Here is a 15,937-nt window from a genome sequence, read left to right on the forward strand (position 1 = left end):
CCCCAACCTGAACCTGATTGATTAAAATACAAAACCCATGAATCAATTTTGCGCAACTTGCGCCTCCGGTTCAAGTTCTACATGGGATCAATATAGAATACCATGGATGTTCTGTCAACTTGTTTGATTACATTCTTCCACTGGAACTAAGCAACATTGCCAGTTAGCTGTCTGTTTTTCATGTGGAAAACTGACTTTCACTTACATTCCAGCAAACCTTTCAGGTGGACCGTGTACCTTTTCATGATTAGAACTCCTGATGTTTCCATCTAATTCTTCATCAACTTACTATATTAGAGAAACTATTCAATCAGTCCATTCTTTTCGTTGTAGGTGTGTCTGATTTTAAAGTTTATAAGATCAATAGGTTAATCCACTTCCATGGCTTTACATCGATTGCTTTTATCATTACATTATGTTGCTGTATACAATGCGAACCTGATTTGCTTATAATGTTTTTTTTTTCTTTGAAATAAGAGAAAAGTTAACTAAAGTCATTGGTCAGAGAGTGGAGATGTAATGAAATTAAGTATGTTTGACCACTGACTCTGTGTTTCGCCACTGTGCAAATTAGTTGTTCAATGTTTACCAGTAGCACATTACATTTTGTATTCAGTTTAGCTGCCTATTGGCTTTAACATGGCGTTGGACATTACATTTTGTATTCAGTTTAGCTGTCTATTGGCTTTATCGTGGCATTAGACATTGCAGTTGAGACATTGCAGATGAGCTGTGTTTTTCCACATGATAAACTAAGCTTGTGTTTTTCGGATTTTCTCTCACCGAACACGATAGCAGGAAGGAAGGAAGCACATATTTCGTGTTTTTCTTTAGTGCAGGGAAGGACTTGGCCTTGGGAGAGAGAGCCTTGAATATTTGGCCAACTTTCAGCGTTGTTTCTTCCAACTCTGACCTACAGTAGCCAGAATGTTTTGAATATTAGAGGGAAGGCCCTTTCAGATGGCTTTTTCATTATTTAATCTATAAAAGGTGTCCCTGGGCAGAAGCGAGGGGAATTTTTCCGAGACTTCAGTCAGGAGTGGACATCAACTGCCTGACCTCCTGTGAGGGTGGAAAAAACTCTTTCTCGCAGTTGAACATGGGTCATCAACTTGCTGGCATGAGAAAGATGAAGAGCGGTGATAGGCCCTACGGTGATGAATTTTGACTTTATTCTTTGCTTGGCAGTTATGCTATAATATAATCACATATATTTGTTGTGTACATTGCAGCTGAGAATCACTTTGATATGTTTTCCTTTCATTGCTGTGACTATTTTTAAACGTGTGTCTCCAACCTACTAATCCCCTCTGTCAGGAACCTCGTGGAGATGTAATAATAAAGTCTTCTTTAAACTAAGAAGTGCATTCCAGAGATTTTTGTCAGCTCGGTCATTAGTGAAAGCAAAACAGCTTAGCACTCCGTTCCTACACCATATAGTCAAACTCCACGGCTTGCCCACGAAAATTATCTCTGATCGTGTAAGTCAATTCACATCAAGATTCTGGAAGGCCTTTTGTTCTTCACTTGGCATAGAAATAAACCTATCGACTGCTACCACTCTCAAACAGACGGTCACATGGAGAAAGTTAACCAGACATTAGAAAAACTGCTCAGGTGCCTCCTGTCCACACTAACAGGGACTTGGGACCAAGCCCTACTGTAGGAAAGTACCCTCCTTTTGGCATGGTCACCCCCACGTTTTGCCTGATGTCAGTGTGTTCTGGCTGTGTTCACTGGGATCCTGTTAACTAGGACCCCAGTGACTGTGCTCTCTCTCTCTCTAAACTTTGTTGTTCCTTACTTAGTACACCCCACAATTGGCATGGTGCCCCCATGTAAGTCCCTAGTATATCATACCTAGGTACCCAGGGCATTGGGAAACCAGGGGATCCCCATGGGCTGCAGCATGAATTATGCCACCCATGGAAGCCCATACAAAATGTGTCTGCAGGCTTGACATTGCAGCCTGTGTAAAAAGGTGCATGAACCCTTTCATTACAGGTCACTGTACCAGGTCACTGTAAGTCACCCCATGGCAGGCCCTCCTAGCCTAGAGGGCAGGGTCAAGTACCTGTGTATGAGGGCACCCCATGAGCAGAGGTGCCCCTATGAACTCCAGCTCCATTTTCCTGGACTTCCTAAGTGGGGGAAAGCCATTTTACCTGTGCACTGGACACAGGTCACTACCAATGTCCAGCTACATAATGGTAACTCCGAACCTGGGAATGTTTGGTACCAAACATGTAGGAATCCTACCCTAATACTGTTGCCAGTTGTCAAGCCCAGGAAGGGAGAACAAAGGATTTCCTTTGGGAGAGGGGATTAACACCGTCTCCCTTTGGGAATAGGTGTTAAATGGCTTGGGAGGGGTAGCCTCCCCAAGCCACTAGTATGCTTTGAAGGGCACATTTGGTGCCCTCCTTGCATAAACCAGTTTGCACCAAACCAGGGACCTCTGGAGCCTGCTCTGGCGTGAAACTGGACAATGGAAAGGGGAGTAACCACTCTCCTGTCCATCACCACCTCAAGGGTTGTGCCTAGAGCTCCTCCAGGTGGCCACTTGATTCTGCCATCTTGAATCCAAGGTGGCAAGAGGCCTCTGGGAGCATCTGAGTAGCCAGGACAGGCAGGTGACATCACAGCCCCCTCCTGATAGGTGGTCACTCTGTTAGGTGACCAATCCCCCTTCCTGGGCTATTTAGGGTCTCCCTCTTGGGTGGGTCCTCAGATTTGATGTGCAAGATTCCAGCAGGACTCCTCTGCATCATTTACTTCATCTTCTGGCCACTGGAACTGCAACTGGACCCTCTAGGAACTGACAATCTGCAGCTACAGCGATGGCTCTGCACTGCAACATTGTTTCTCTGGCTCCTTCTAGCAACACCAACATTTCCTCAGCTGTGCATCCTCTGAGAGTGACGAGTCTTCAGACTGTACGCTGTAGCCCCAGCGCCCAACTCTCTTCCCTGTGATGCATAGCCCTCTGCATACTTCTCCTGCGACATGGGACTCCTTTCTAGGTGTGCTGCGTAGGCCTCACTTTGACTCCTGTTCTTGCTGCCTGTAGGTTACCTGTGGGGGCTGCCTTCTTTTCCTGTGACTCTCCTCACTGCTGAGTGTCACCCGGGACTCCCCGCCATGGGTTGAGTCCCCCTGGACCTTGCTGGTCCCCGGCAGCCCTGCATTTCTTCCTCCACAACTCTTGCCTTTGCCAAGGCTTGTTGGTGGTTTTTGCCACATCACTCACTGACTGCAACTCACATTCTGATGTGGGACACTGACTGCATCACTTTAGGAACCCTTCTGCTGAGCGGGGTTGCACTACTGACTGTCTTCGTCCACTGTCGACCTGGTCCTGCAGCCACAGACGGGTGGGTAGTGGCTACTGCCACAATTGGACACTCCAACGCGAACTGGACTTGGTCCCCTTCCTTTACAGGTCTTCCTCTACCAGGATCCACCTTTGGTTTCTTGCAGTCTTGTCTGGGTCTTGCAAAATCCTCTTCTGAAGTCCTTTTGGTGGGTTTGGGAGAACCAGATACTTACATCTTTTCTCCTGGTTGCTGGGGGGCACTCTGATACTTACCTTTTGGGGTGCCTAGTTCTTCCAGCTCCCCGATTCCACTTCCTTGGGTGGGGGCCCAACTTTCGCATTCCACTTATTTAGTATATTGTTTGCCCCCCGGGTCTTCCGTATTTGCTATTCTTTCCACTGTTTTCTATTGTTTTTTATGATAATCACTTACTCCTAATGGGTACATAATAGTGTGTTTACTTACCTCCAGCTGGGGTATTACCTATACAGTATTTAAGTATTTGTGTTACCAAAATAAAATAACTTTATTTTTGTAACACTGTGTGGTTCTTTCATGTGTGTAAGAGCTGAGTGACTACAGTGGTATTGCATAAGCATTGCACGTCTCCTAGCTAAGTCTTGGCTGCTCATCCATAGCTACCTCTAGAGAGCCCTGGCTTCCTAGACACTAACTACACCTCGCTAATAGGGGATACCTGGACCTGGTATAAGGTGATAAGACCATAGGTGCTCACACCAGCTTCCTACACCTACCATTGGCAGAATTCACATTTAATAACTTGATCCACTCAGGGTTCGAGTGCTCACCATTATTTTTTCACTGGCACCTATCCCCGTAAAATCCTGGTACCCCTCCCAGACTTAACCCCTTCAGTCCCCTCCGTCACTGAATGATTAAAGACTTTACAGGACATCCAATGGAAAGTGAAAAACAAGGTAGCTAAACACAAGACCCAAATGAAATTACAAGCTGACAAACACAAAAGCCCTAAACCCACATACCAAATTGGAGATTTAGTGTGGCTCCCTACTTCTAACATTACCTTAGCAGGTTCCAGAAAACTGCAACCATGTTACCTAGGACTATTAAAGATCACACAAGTCTTAGGACCAGTTACGATGAAGCTGAAACTACCTCCCAAATATACGATACTCCCAGTATATCATGTATCTCTGTTAAAACCCTACCACCCAAACACCAGACCAGACTCCCCACACCCTCCAGTCATTGTCACTGAGCATTAGAAATACAAGGTACGTCGCATTTTAGAGGCTAAGCAAATCCATGGTATATTGCATTATCTGACAGACTGGAAAGGATATGATCCTTGCGAGCGTTCTTGAGAACCCACATCTTTTGTTCATGCCCCTCGTTTGGTGCAACAATTTAATCTGTTAAATCCTTTGAAACCACGCCCAGCACGTTGGCCTTTGGGGGGGATTGGACTGTTGTGGGTACACTAGCACATCCAAGAGCTTGATTACAGTAAGATGCTGGTAGATATATTCATTACATCCTTGAATATCAAGTTTGCAATAACCAGTGCTTGTTAAATGTCTCATTTATTATAACCAATGCTTGTTGAGTATACACATTGTATTCCAGCTGCCAAACTTGTGGCAACTGTAACTGGCAAAACATGTGCCACAATCAGAAGGATAATTTCTAATTTCCTTAACAAGAAATCAACTGCAAAAAAGTACACGTCCACATTTGCTTTTTTAAGGATGCTTGTGAGTCTGAGGCCTGGCTTGGCTTCGTACCTATTGCTCTACTCACCTGTTTCCAGTCAAGTCAAGTTCCTTGTCCTCCAGCCTGTTTCCAGTAGAGTTTCAGTGCAAGTCACATTGCTTGTCCTCTAGCCTGCCTCAGCCAATTTCCAATGTTCCTCGTTCTCCCACAAGCTTCCAGTCAAGTTCCAGCATTCCTATAATCAAGTTCCAGTGATCCTAACTGTCCGGTTGTCTTCCTGTGAAGTCCCGGCTCTCCTCTTCCATCTTCTGGCTACGATCCCATATTTCCTGTAAAAGAGAGAAAATAAGAAAGGTGAAAAAAAACAGTTTGGGGTTTTCTGAAATTTTCAAGCAAATAACTTCATTCCAAGGTAAAGAATGATTAATCGCTTAAATGAAACAAAATACTTTATGACAATAAGAACTAGCATGATTTATAGTTTGGGTGGAAATCCAAGATACCGCTAAACATGCATAAAGGAAAGACGTATTTCCTGTAACAAGCTTGCCTCTGAGAATTAGGAGATCAGAAATAGAGCAAGTTTATCAAAACTATTATTGGCAAGAAATTACGCCTGAATGCAAAGAAGCTCCTTACTCAAGTTAATTGTTTTTGAGTTTGGACATTGCTTCAGAGACTCTGAACGTATTGTAAAAAGAGGAAGAGGCTTGTTCAGCATTATAGAAACATATGCACAATGTGTGAACAATAACTTACATTTTGCAATCGTTTATGCAAATTCAAAGTATTAATAAAGTAATTATTTTGCAGCCCAGAATCCTAAAAACCAAGAACCCAGTAGTTTGAGAAATCAGAAGTCCGGCCGCCTAACACGACACGCAGTTCAGGGTCCAGCAGTCTGATTCTGCAGTCCATGAAGCAGAAGCTGATATTTTCTCTTTGTCTCTTCTCAAAACCACCTTCCCCTGGAGGATTTGCAAGAGGGCGATGTACTCTCCATCGCGGTCACGTTAGTCCTCACCATGATTCGGGAATTGTCATCACCCCATTGGAAAAACCTGGAATTCCGGTGAGTGGCTCACACAGAAGAGTGTCAGATTCTGATGTGTGTACAATTCTCTTGCCCCTGTATACTAAGCAACGGGATCCTGGATGAGTAGGACAGTGTTGGGCCCCTGCTATGTACGAATCTGTGCCAACAGACTCGGGCTGTGTTCATCAAACATTAAATTGCTTCTGTGAAGAGGAGGACATGTGCGATCTGTCAACCATGTCAATACCTCTATCTGACCCAACCTATGAGTACCATTGCTCTCTATGCTGTGGGGGAGGTCTGTAGCCAGCGAAGCGGCCATTGCAGCTTTGTCGCCGCATAGTACAACTCAAATTTGGGCATAGCCAGGACCCTTCGTCAAGAGAATGATGCGCGGTGTTTAGGGCAACACAGTGTCGGGTATTTCCCCACAGTAGTTCTAGCATCAGACCATGCAGTGAGCGGAAGAATGAGTGGAGCAGGACCACTGGTAATGCAGTAAAAAAATATAACGGTCTGGGGAGTATTAAGATCCTGGTGATTGCCACATGTCCCAAGGGTGACAGTGGTAAGGAGCCCCCGAAAGCATCTATTAGTTGCATCACTCCCGGTAAGGAGGATGTGCTTCTGCACAGGTATATTAATGCATCATCAGCGTAAAGGGAGATGATGTGAACTATGCCCAGAGCTGGGATCCCGCATTGCTGTGCATGGAGGCGCAGGTGAGAGGTTAAGGATTCGATTTCTATCGCAAACAAGAGTGTTGAAAGCGCCAACCTTGTCCAGTGCCATGGCAGATGGGGAAACTATTGGGACAACGTGTCCCGTTTTCACGCAGGCTGTGGAATTAGAGTACAGTATGCTAATCCGGTCCGAAAGCCCAGGGCCGAAGCCCATGCTGCGCAGTGTCTCCTTTAAGTAGGGCCATCCGAGAGTATTGAAGGCCTTTTCTATGTCCAAAGATATTGCTACTTTTTCATGATCCCCACAAGGTGCTCCACTCGATAAGAGCAGGTTAACTGATGTTCAAGAAAGTATTGCGTCCTGGAATGAAGCCCGATTGATACCCATGAATCAGCTGGCTAATCAATGGGAGCAATCTATTGGCAAACACTATGCCCAACAGTTTATAATCCAAGTTAAGTAATGACAGAGGCCTATAAGAGCACACATCCTGGGGGTCGCAACCCGGTTTTGGCAATACCACTATGAGTGCCTTGCGTTGAGAGTCAAAGAGGTGGCCCGGCATCTTTGCTTCATGCAGCACTTCCAAGAGTGGTTGGGTAAGTCAAGAATGTAGAATAGCACTCTGCTGGCAACTCGTCAGTACCAGGTGCTTTGTTTCAAGCTGATTGGCACAGCGCGATCCGGACCTCGTCAAGACTAATGGGTTTGTCAAGGTCTAGTTTCTGTAGTGGGGTGAGTCGGGTCAGGGAAAGGTTATCTAAGAAAGCAGCTAACTGAGCAGGACCGGGCTCAGGCTCTGTCGCACAAAGCCTGTGGTAATAATCATGAAAGGCCTCATTATTGGATGTTTGGGTGTTAACTATGATACCAGAGTACAGTATAATGGCACCTTTGGGTGTGTGGTGTTTCTCACTGCGGGTCAGCCATGCCAACAATCTACCAGAACAGTCCCCCTCTGCGTGGAGACTTGTGAGGTAATGGTGGTAGTCATGTCTGTGCAAGCGTGAATCCACAGCCCTTTGTCGGGTGCCTAAATCTCGGAGCATATCAGGGTGTGAGCTACCTCAAGCAACTTTCCATTTCAATGTGCACAAGGCAGTCTCTAACAAAGTCAACTCACACGTCAGGACGCGTTAGACTCCCCCAGAAGCCGAGAGGCAGGGGCCCCACACGACCACTTTGTGGGCATCCCACTCCATGGCCCGTGATGAGGCCCTTGCCTTATTCAGTTCAAAATATCGAGAAATGCAGTCTGCCAGCTCCTGACGAAATGGAGAGTCAGTTAGTGTTTCAGGTGTTGGGTGCCGCATTCGTGTGTGGTCTGCCCCACTGTAAGTTTACCTGTAGTGGACAATGGTCAGACAGCATCCTGTCCAGATACTCCACTTGCATAACTTCTTGGGCCAGGTGAACAGGTCTAGGAATCAAGTCTATTCTAGTGTGTAGTCTATGTACTGGGGAATAGAAGGAGCATTCCCACTCCTGGGGGTGTCTTAGGTGCCATATATTGTGCAGACCTCTATCTGACATCGAGGAGTGGAGCCCCTGATACATCATTTTGCTGGGTGTACTCAGAAGAGGTGGGTGGGGTCTGCCTAAATCTATACAGGGCACACAGTTAAAGTCGCCCCCCCCATAAGCAGGTAATGGCAGGATCCTGGAAGAGTATAGGCGTGAAAGATGTCAGAAATTCTCTGTCTCTCGAGTTTGGCCCGTATATGCCAGCTAGTGCTAGGGGTGTACCGTCCATTGAACTTTCCCCTGATACATATTCAACCTCTTTTTCTGTAGTAAGCCGCTCCACAATGTAGGGGGTTTCAGGGGCCACACAGACTAAAAAAACCCTGGCAAATGCTGCTGATGATGTGTCATATGTATGCCACCTCCATTTAGTTTTGAGTCTTTGGAATTCCCTGTCTATGAGGTGCATTTCCTGGAGTATCGCTATGTGTGTATGGTGACGTTTCAGAAATGTAAGTATCCGGTGACGTTTGATGTGTGTCGCCATGTCCCTCACTTTCCATGTTAACATATTATAATGCATTACTCTTGTAGAGATGCAGACGTTCACAGTATTTTGTATGCCTGGTATGTGTGTCTGATATCTGATATGCTGCCACAATTAAGGACAGGAGCATTCATATACCCCGATTACCCTTCCTCGTCAATCCACCCAGTGTCTGTAGTGGGAATGGTAAAAGAACATAGAAAACCTTAGTAACAATAGCCCTCCCGACTGATGGCCACCGGGCCCATAGCCAAAAACCCCGACATTATCACAATAGGAACTAAAATCATTGAAGGGTTGAAATGTATCCATTCGGAGAGCCATGTGGGGGGTGGGGTGAGTGTTCAAGTGGGGTACCCTGGGCCAATCCGGCCCCAATCAAGAACATTTGCCCCCACTGACCCAGATCTCCAGGGATCAAGGGTCCTCATGAGTTTGCAGAAGAACTGCCAGGATCCCTCTGTGCAAGTGTGCCAGTTATTTGCAATAAGTTTGCCAAGTCTTGGTTTAAGTCAGGATTCTGCAAGTAGGACCACGCAGGATCACTAGTCTTGCAAAGGCCTCTACATGTCTTGACACAACTATGCACTGGCTCCTGTGCCAAGTGTGGCACCTCTTCCTCCTCCGTGAAGAAAAGCCATGTTCATTAAGACATCGGGCAGCACTAGAAGGTGAGATAGAGTTAGAGGTCATCTGCCATGGGTGGAGTAACATCTGGCCCCTTTGTGGAGTTAATAGTCGTGTCACTGGAGTGACCCAGGGACGGGTCAGTGTCCGAAATGCGATCTTCATGGAGGGCAATGTATGAGTTCCTTCAAGTAGTGCCTTAGCTTGGTCCTCTGTTGCTTGAGCCTTCGTTGGGCATGTCCTGGCTCCAGATCTCTGCTTGCATCAAGGTGGGAAGGGGGTCAGCCACCCCTGTGACATGAGCTCCTCGTTGGTTGATCGTGCTAAGCCTTTGGCATGCAGCCACATCCATACATCCTCTGAAGGTGAGAAGATAAGGGTCTTCTCCTCGTCCACCACCCAGTCGTGCTAGAAATAGGAGTGCATATCTGATGTTGTGCGGATATGTTGTTTAACATTAACATATGAGTTTCTTTTGCATTGCACTTCCGTTGTGTAATCGGGATAAGCTGTGATGCTGGTGTTTTCAAATAACCATGGGCCTTTGGTCCGGAAGCACTGGAGGATTAGATCACGATCTCGATAGTTGAGGAGACGGGCTATTAATGGTCGAGGCGGATCACCAGGTGGTGGCAGTCTACCCAGTATCCAATGTGCCCTTTCTATCAAGAGAAAAGTAGGCACTTTTTTCGTCAGCACTGTATTCTTCAACCATTGCTCGAGAGTGAGAGTTCAGCATTAGGATCTTCCGTGCATTCCGGGAACCCTAGCAAGCAGACATAGTTCGATCATCCCTCTCTGCCTTCTGCCCTGCGGTGGAGCAAGTGTACTTACACATGCAGCTGCGACATCTGAGTCTGTAAGTCCTGGACCGTTGGTTGCATAGTTGCTAGGGACGACTCAGTGTCATCCTCTCTGTCAGCCAATTTACGGTGATCCGCATGTAGTAAATTGACTTCCTGCGATACAGTGTTGATTTTGGTCTCTTGGGTTGTTTTAGTGTCCAGGATAGCTTGCACGATCTTCTCAAACTTTATACAGTGAGCATGAAGTGTGGTGTTCATCTGTTGGAGAGTGACGTGCTTCCTTGGAGGCTGCAGCAGATTCAGGCAAAGTCCCATCCAAGACCATGGAGAGTTTTCAGGTTTAAGATTTCACCATTGTGGTGTCTGGTGGGTGTGGCTGACATCAAGGTGCGCGGTAGTGCCGGATCTTGGGCCCGGGAAAACCACAGCGAGACCAAGAGCCACATTCTTGGTGGTGTTCTCAGGTTGATGACACTCAGGGAGGATGGGCAGATTCACTTAAGCGGCACCAGTCAGTAGTTGGGGGTCACCGCTATGAGTCAGGGCCCACGCCAAAAGGACTGTTGGGCTGGGGGCTCCAGGGGGCAGTGCACCCAGACCCTGGGGACCACGATGACCTTGGCTCAAAGAGCAGGGATAATGTCTCAATATCTTGTCTCCCCAGGGATGGCTGCATCCTGAAGTCCCCCTCCTCGTAGCACAGTTATTGGCAACCTTCATGCTGGATTACATATCTACGAGCCAGTGCACTTGATGTATCTATCTCTTTTTCTGCTTTGGACAACCCATGTTGATCTGAGGCAAGATGGCACCCTGACAATGCTTCACGGTCAGTGCTATTCGTGATGGTGCTGGGTGTATTCAAGCCTCTCTGTGGGCCTGCAGCACAGTGGTTCAGTGGGACGGACCACGATCAAGAGATTATCAGTGTGTGCTTAGAGGAGGCAGACTAGATTAACGTTCAATCTCAGAGTGAAGTTACATTGGCATCCATCCCCTGTTAGGGGATCACAGCTCCTTTATTGTATGCGGCGCGGTGGTCCGTAATTGCTCCTCCAGTCGTGTCTTATTAAATGCTTCAGGGTCAGGTTGAAGGCAAAGCGTGCTGTACCACAGGTGGTCCGCGCTGCTTCTCATAGCCCTATTCAGGGCTGAAGACAGTAGCAGCCAGCTCCCCTGACAGGCACCCAACCTGCTCACCGTGTTCTGCAGCGCGGCACTGTTTCCTCTCTTCGACCTCAGATGAGGCCCTGTCCCCAGCCACCGTGGCGCTCAGCCTCTTGCGGTAGGTGTCGGCACCACCATCTCTGCGAGCTCTCCGTCCGTGCCGATGTTCACAGGCCGCAGCCCGGGGTCGCTGGGATCTCACGCAGGTGTCTGCGTCCCCGACACTCTGCCCCAAGGGCCAGCATCAAGCTCTCACCACGCAGCTCACAGCTGCAAGGGGTGGCTGCTCTTGTCTGTTCACCGCATGACGCGCGGTGGGCCAGCGCTGTCAGAAGAACACCAGGTGATTGTAGGCTTGGGGGCCCTCATTTCTAACTGACTGGAGGTCTGGATGGGGCAATTACAAAAGGATAATTATCGGCCCTGAAGCGGAGCTGGGTTTTAGGCATCTGTTCTGATCGCTTTCTTGGCCACACCATGCTCACACACACCTAATGCAAAATACTATAAGCAAAAACAAACAACCTGTCTGCGCACTATGGGTAGGAACTCAAACACTTTAATGCTGTTTAGGCTTATACTTTCCGACTTTAGTTTTCACAATTATACAATGAGTGAAACTTGACCAGCATTTCTCACTCTGGTTGATACCGCTCCTCCATGTGACCTCAGAATTCACTTGACACCAACAACTAACTCACACTCACTCAAGAAAAACTAATGGTACTGTCAACAATGTCTCATGACGGGTACCTCACTGCAGACAATAATTTAACCAAGTGTCTTCTACAGTTGTGAGTTAACCCGGTACCTTAAGCCACAACAGACCCATCAACAACAAGAACCACTAAAATTTTTCAGCAAAACGCACCAAAAGCAATGCACGAGCAAAACCCTATTAATGTTCACATATCTGTCACTTGTAGGCATGACACTGGAACTTCATCAATCTTCAGAACAAACCATGGGACAGAGGTCTACCCTGAAGACTGGGCAATTGCATGAGGTGAATTCTGCCTCCCTAACACTACACAGGAATGGTTCTTCCCCCTTATATGACAAACAATCATTCTGCTACCAAAACTGCTTGAACATTTTCGTCGTTTGCAGAAATCAATGCCCTTTGAGGCTGATGAAACATTGGACTCAGTAAGCAGTGTGGCAGAACCACTGACACAAATTCAATACAAACTCAATTAATTTACACACCATGACCAAAGTGGCTATGGAAGGAAAACTCCAGTTGGGAATAAGGTTAATAGATTTATTAGAAACTCAAGCTCAAAGTCATGTAGATAATTCGCAAGGCCAAATTCTAAAGATACATAATCACCAAGGGCTCTCCAAGGTGATGAAATAAGTTCAGACAAACTAACATTAACAATATTAGGCATTCAAAAAGAACAATACATATTAAAAAAAGAAATATCTGAGATACAGAAATTAAGCATTGTTCAGGATTAGCAATCATCAATCAACTGAATTTAGCAGAGTCATAAATTTTAGCTGGGCATGGAGAAACCCTACAACTAACCAAATCAGGGAAATACATGTGTGTGGAGGGGGATTGGGGGGGCATGCGAACAGAAGACATAAAGCACAAAAAGGACAAAAATAATTTGGAAAAAGATTATCTTGACTGCAGCTTACTAGCTAAGGTGGACAATAGATAGGTAAAAAGGGAAAGCTTCAGTATGTCAGAAGCTCGATCAAGAGTGTTTTGAAGGGGATTGGAAAGTCTTAAAGGGCATCATGAAGTGCAAAAGCAGAGAGGAAGATACCTCTCTCAGAGGGCACAGCATACAGGGACTCTTCATCAACAAGGATTCTGGAACGCTGGAGATCTACCCCCAAATCCAACTGATCAACAGTACTTTAAAGTTCATAAAACATTCTGGCCCATATTTATACTTTTTTAGTGCCGAATTTGTGCCGCTTTTTTAAGCAAAAGCGGCACAAACTTACAAAATACAATTCTATTTTGTACCTTTGCTCCGCTTTTGCTTCAGAAAATGACGCAAAGGCGGCGCTGAAAAAAGTATAAATAGGGGCCTCTGATTCACCAAAGATCTCAGTCCATGTTATGATGAAAGGCCATCATTCAATAGTAATCGATCACACGACTCCAAGTTGAAGCTTCTACGTTTTTTTCCAATGCTATCATGGGAACATTCTCCATAGGTGTGACTCCACGTAAGTTAGAAACAATTGTATATGATTTCACTCCATGTTCCACAATGTCCTGCAATCAAGGACACTACAATACAGTCTCTCTATGTCTAAACAATGGGTCCTAAAACCAAAAACTAGTCTTCTCATGGGAACGCAGTCTAAAAAAAAACTCGCGGTTAAAACATGACTCAATCATAGTCACGAAATGTAAGTTTCAACAGGCCTCACTTAGGCTAACCAAAAGAATTACAACAATACGTTCAATTAATATGTTAAAAAAACACATAGAATATGCAAACTTGTGAATCCAACATTAATAATACTTCATTAATATGATGAATACATTTCATTTTAAACAAGAAAGCTTTGTTAATACATTTCACTATATATATCAGAGAATGTTTCAATACATTCTGTTAATCTATAGTCTAAATTACATTATATTATCAGTTTAATCCTTCCAGCATGTGATTTAATTCAAATACCACCTAAGTCGAATTCTGCAATGTAAACAAATGCACAATTAAATTGCATGTCAGTGCAGCTTCTACGTTGCAAACCATTAGTGCTTTGATTAACACAAAGCTTAAACTGTCACATTTTGATGACTTTTGTGACATGAGGGACTCTACCACAATTTAGTCTACATCACTATCCAGCTACCTTTCTACATGGAAATGGATTCTACCCTTCCAAATGGTCCCAGAATTGCATGCCCCTCCGGTTGATGTAATTAACTGACTTATTTGTTAAAGATTGGGTTTCACAATATGTTGTGTTTCTCTAGCACTAGAAGCCTGTAAGCTATGGCAACTTTAAAAAAAACATATAAACAATTTAAATTATGCACATGCAACTAGTGAAAGACCCAAGGAGAGACTGTTTAGGCTCAAATCTTTTGAACTACTGATGACACAATTTTGATCATACTGGAAGTTTTTTAACAATCAACTTTAGGTAATCTACAGTACTGAATGAAATATCCGTAATTGCTAAAGCACTCTATGTCTAGCAAATCTGTTTCCTGCTTGAAGCTAATTTTGTCTAAACTTACCTTTCAGTTTCAATGAGTCCACTTATTGAGGAAAAACATGTACTATCCATATTATGTTTTTTAGTTTTATAGAGCAAATATTTATCCTAAGTAATACAATCTATACAGCAACTTGCATGCTCAATAGCTGCAGGCAAAGCCTATGTAACAAAGGGTTTTTAGAACCCTGTAAAATTGTAATATATTTGTCTCTAAATGTAACTGCGTGGCAGTTTGTTCCATGCCTAAGCTGTAACCACAGAAGAAACCCGTCCTCCCAATCTTGCTCTCTGGTATTTAGGCTCTATGATCAGACAGGCAGAGGTCAAGCGAAGCAGTCTGGGAGAAATGTATTGTTTAACTTATCATATATATATATATATATATATATATATATATATCAAAAGAAGGGGATTTCTCTTTCACTTTGTCAAGAGAAAAGAACAGCACTCCGCGCTAAATGAGCACACAGGAAACACCTGTGAACAAGGTCCGGTGTGACCGAAACGCATCAGGGGATTCCTGTCTTGTTTGTTTGTAATCCCACAAATGGAATAAAAGTTTAATTATTAATTGCACAACGACGGAGTGCGGTTCTTTTCTCTTGACAAAGTGAAAGAGAAATCCCCTTCTTTTGAAATACGGACGTCCTGCCTTCAATCAGCACCACCGGTGAAATAAGTGCGCCACAACACGCTTGTCAGGACAATTCTCCTCTTTATATATATATATATATATATATATATATACATATATATATATATATATATATATACACATACATATATATATACATGTACACGCAGACAATGCCACTGGGTAAAATGCCTGATGGACCATACAAAGGGCCTTGAATCTCATATGAATAGGGAGCCAGCGTAACTGGACAAATAAAGATGAGACACTGTCAAACTTACTTCTTCAAAAAATCATACTAGCTGCTGCATTCTTTTTAAGTTGTAATGTGTTTATAAGGTAATCCGGAAGTCCAACATAGAGAGCACTGCAGTAGTCCGGTCTGTTTAAAATCAGACCTTGCACCAACAACTGTCAAGAATGTTGAGGAGTAAAAGGGAGGATCTTTTTTTAGTTGTTTCATTTGCAGGAGGCGCATAGACATTCATTTATTAATCTGATACTCAAATGAGAGTTTGCTATCAAATAGCACACCCAGATCGGGAGCAGTGGATGATGGTTCCAGAGATTCTACTAACAACTGGGGCCACCACAGAGAGAACCAGATCGGAGAATTACCAAATATCAAAACCTTAGTTTTATCTGAATTTAGCAGGACAGAACTGGCATTCATCCAGCTAGCTACCGTGATCAAACAGCCTTTGAACTTCTCCTGGAGTTGGGAAATGTTGCCCTCCATGTGGATGATTATTT

General features: G+C 44.8%; 1 protein-coding gene across 3 annotated transcripts in view; it reads right to left on the minus strand.

Moving 5' to 3' along the window:
* Positions 1 to 15,937, minus strand: part of LOC138247579 (toll-like receptor 6) — a 90,938-nt gene that overhangs the window by 37,321 nt on the left and 37,680 nt on the right. For 2 of the 3 annotated variants that reach the window (XR_011194586.1, XR_011194585.1), the window contains exon 2: positions 5,100 to 5,341. The gene's annotated coding sequence lies outside the window, so the exon portion shown is untranslated. Of the gene's footprint in view, positions 1 to 5,099; positions 5,342 to 15,937 lie in introns of those variants that run through there. The other variant, XM_069202104.1, reaches the window with a different exon arrangement.

This window comes from Pleurodeles waltl, chromosome 1_2 (assembly GCF_031143425.1).
Source record: "Pleurodeles waltl isolate 20211129_DDA chromosome 1_2, aPleWal1.hap1.20221129, whole genome shotgun sequence".
Lineage (NCBI taxonomy): Eukaryota > Metazoa > Chordata > Amphibia > Caudata > Salamandridae > Pleurodeles > Pleurodeles waltl.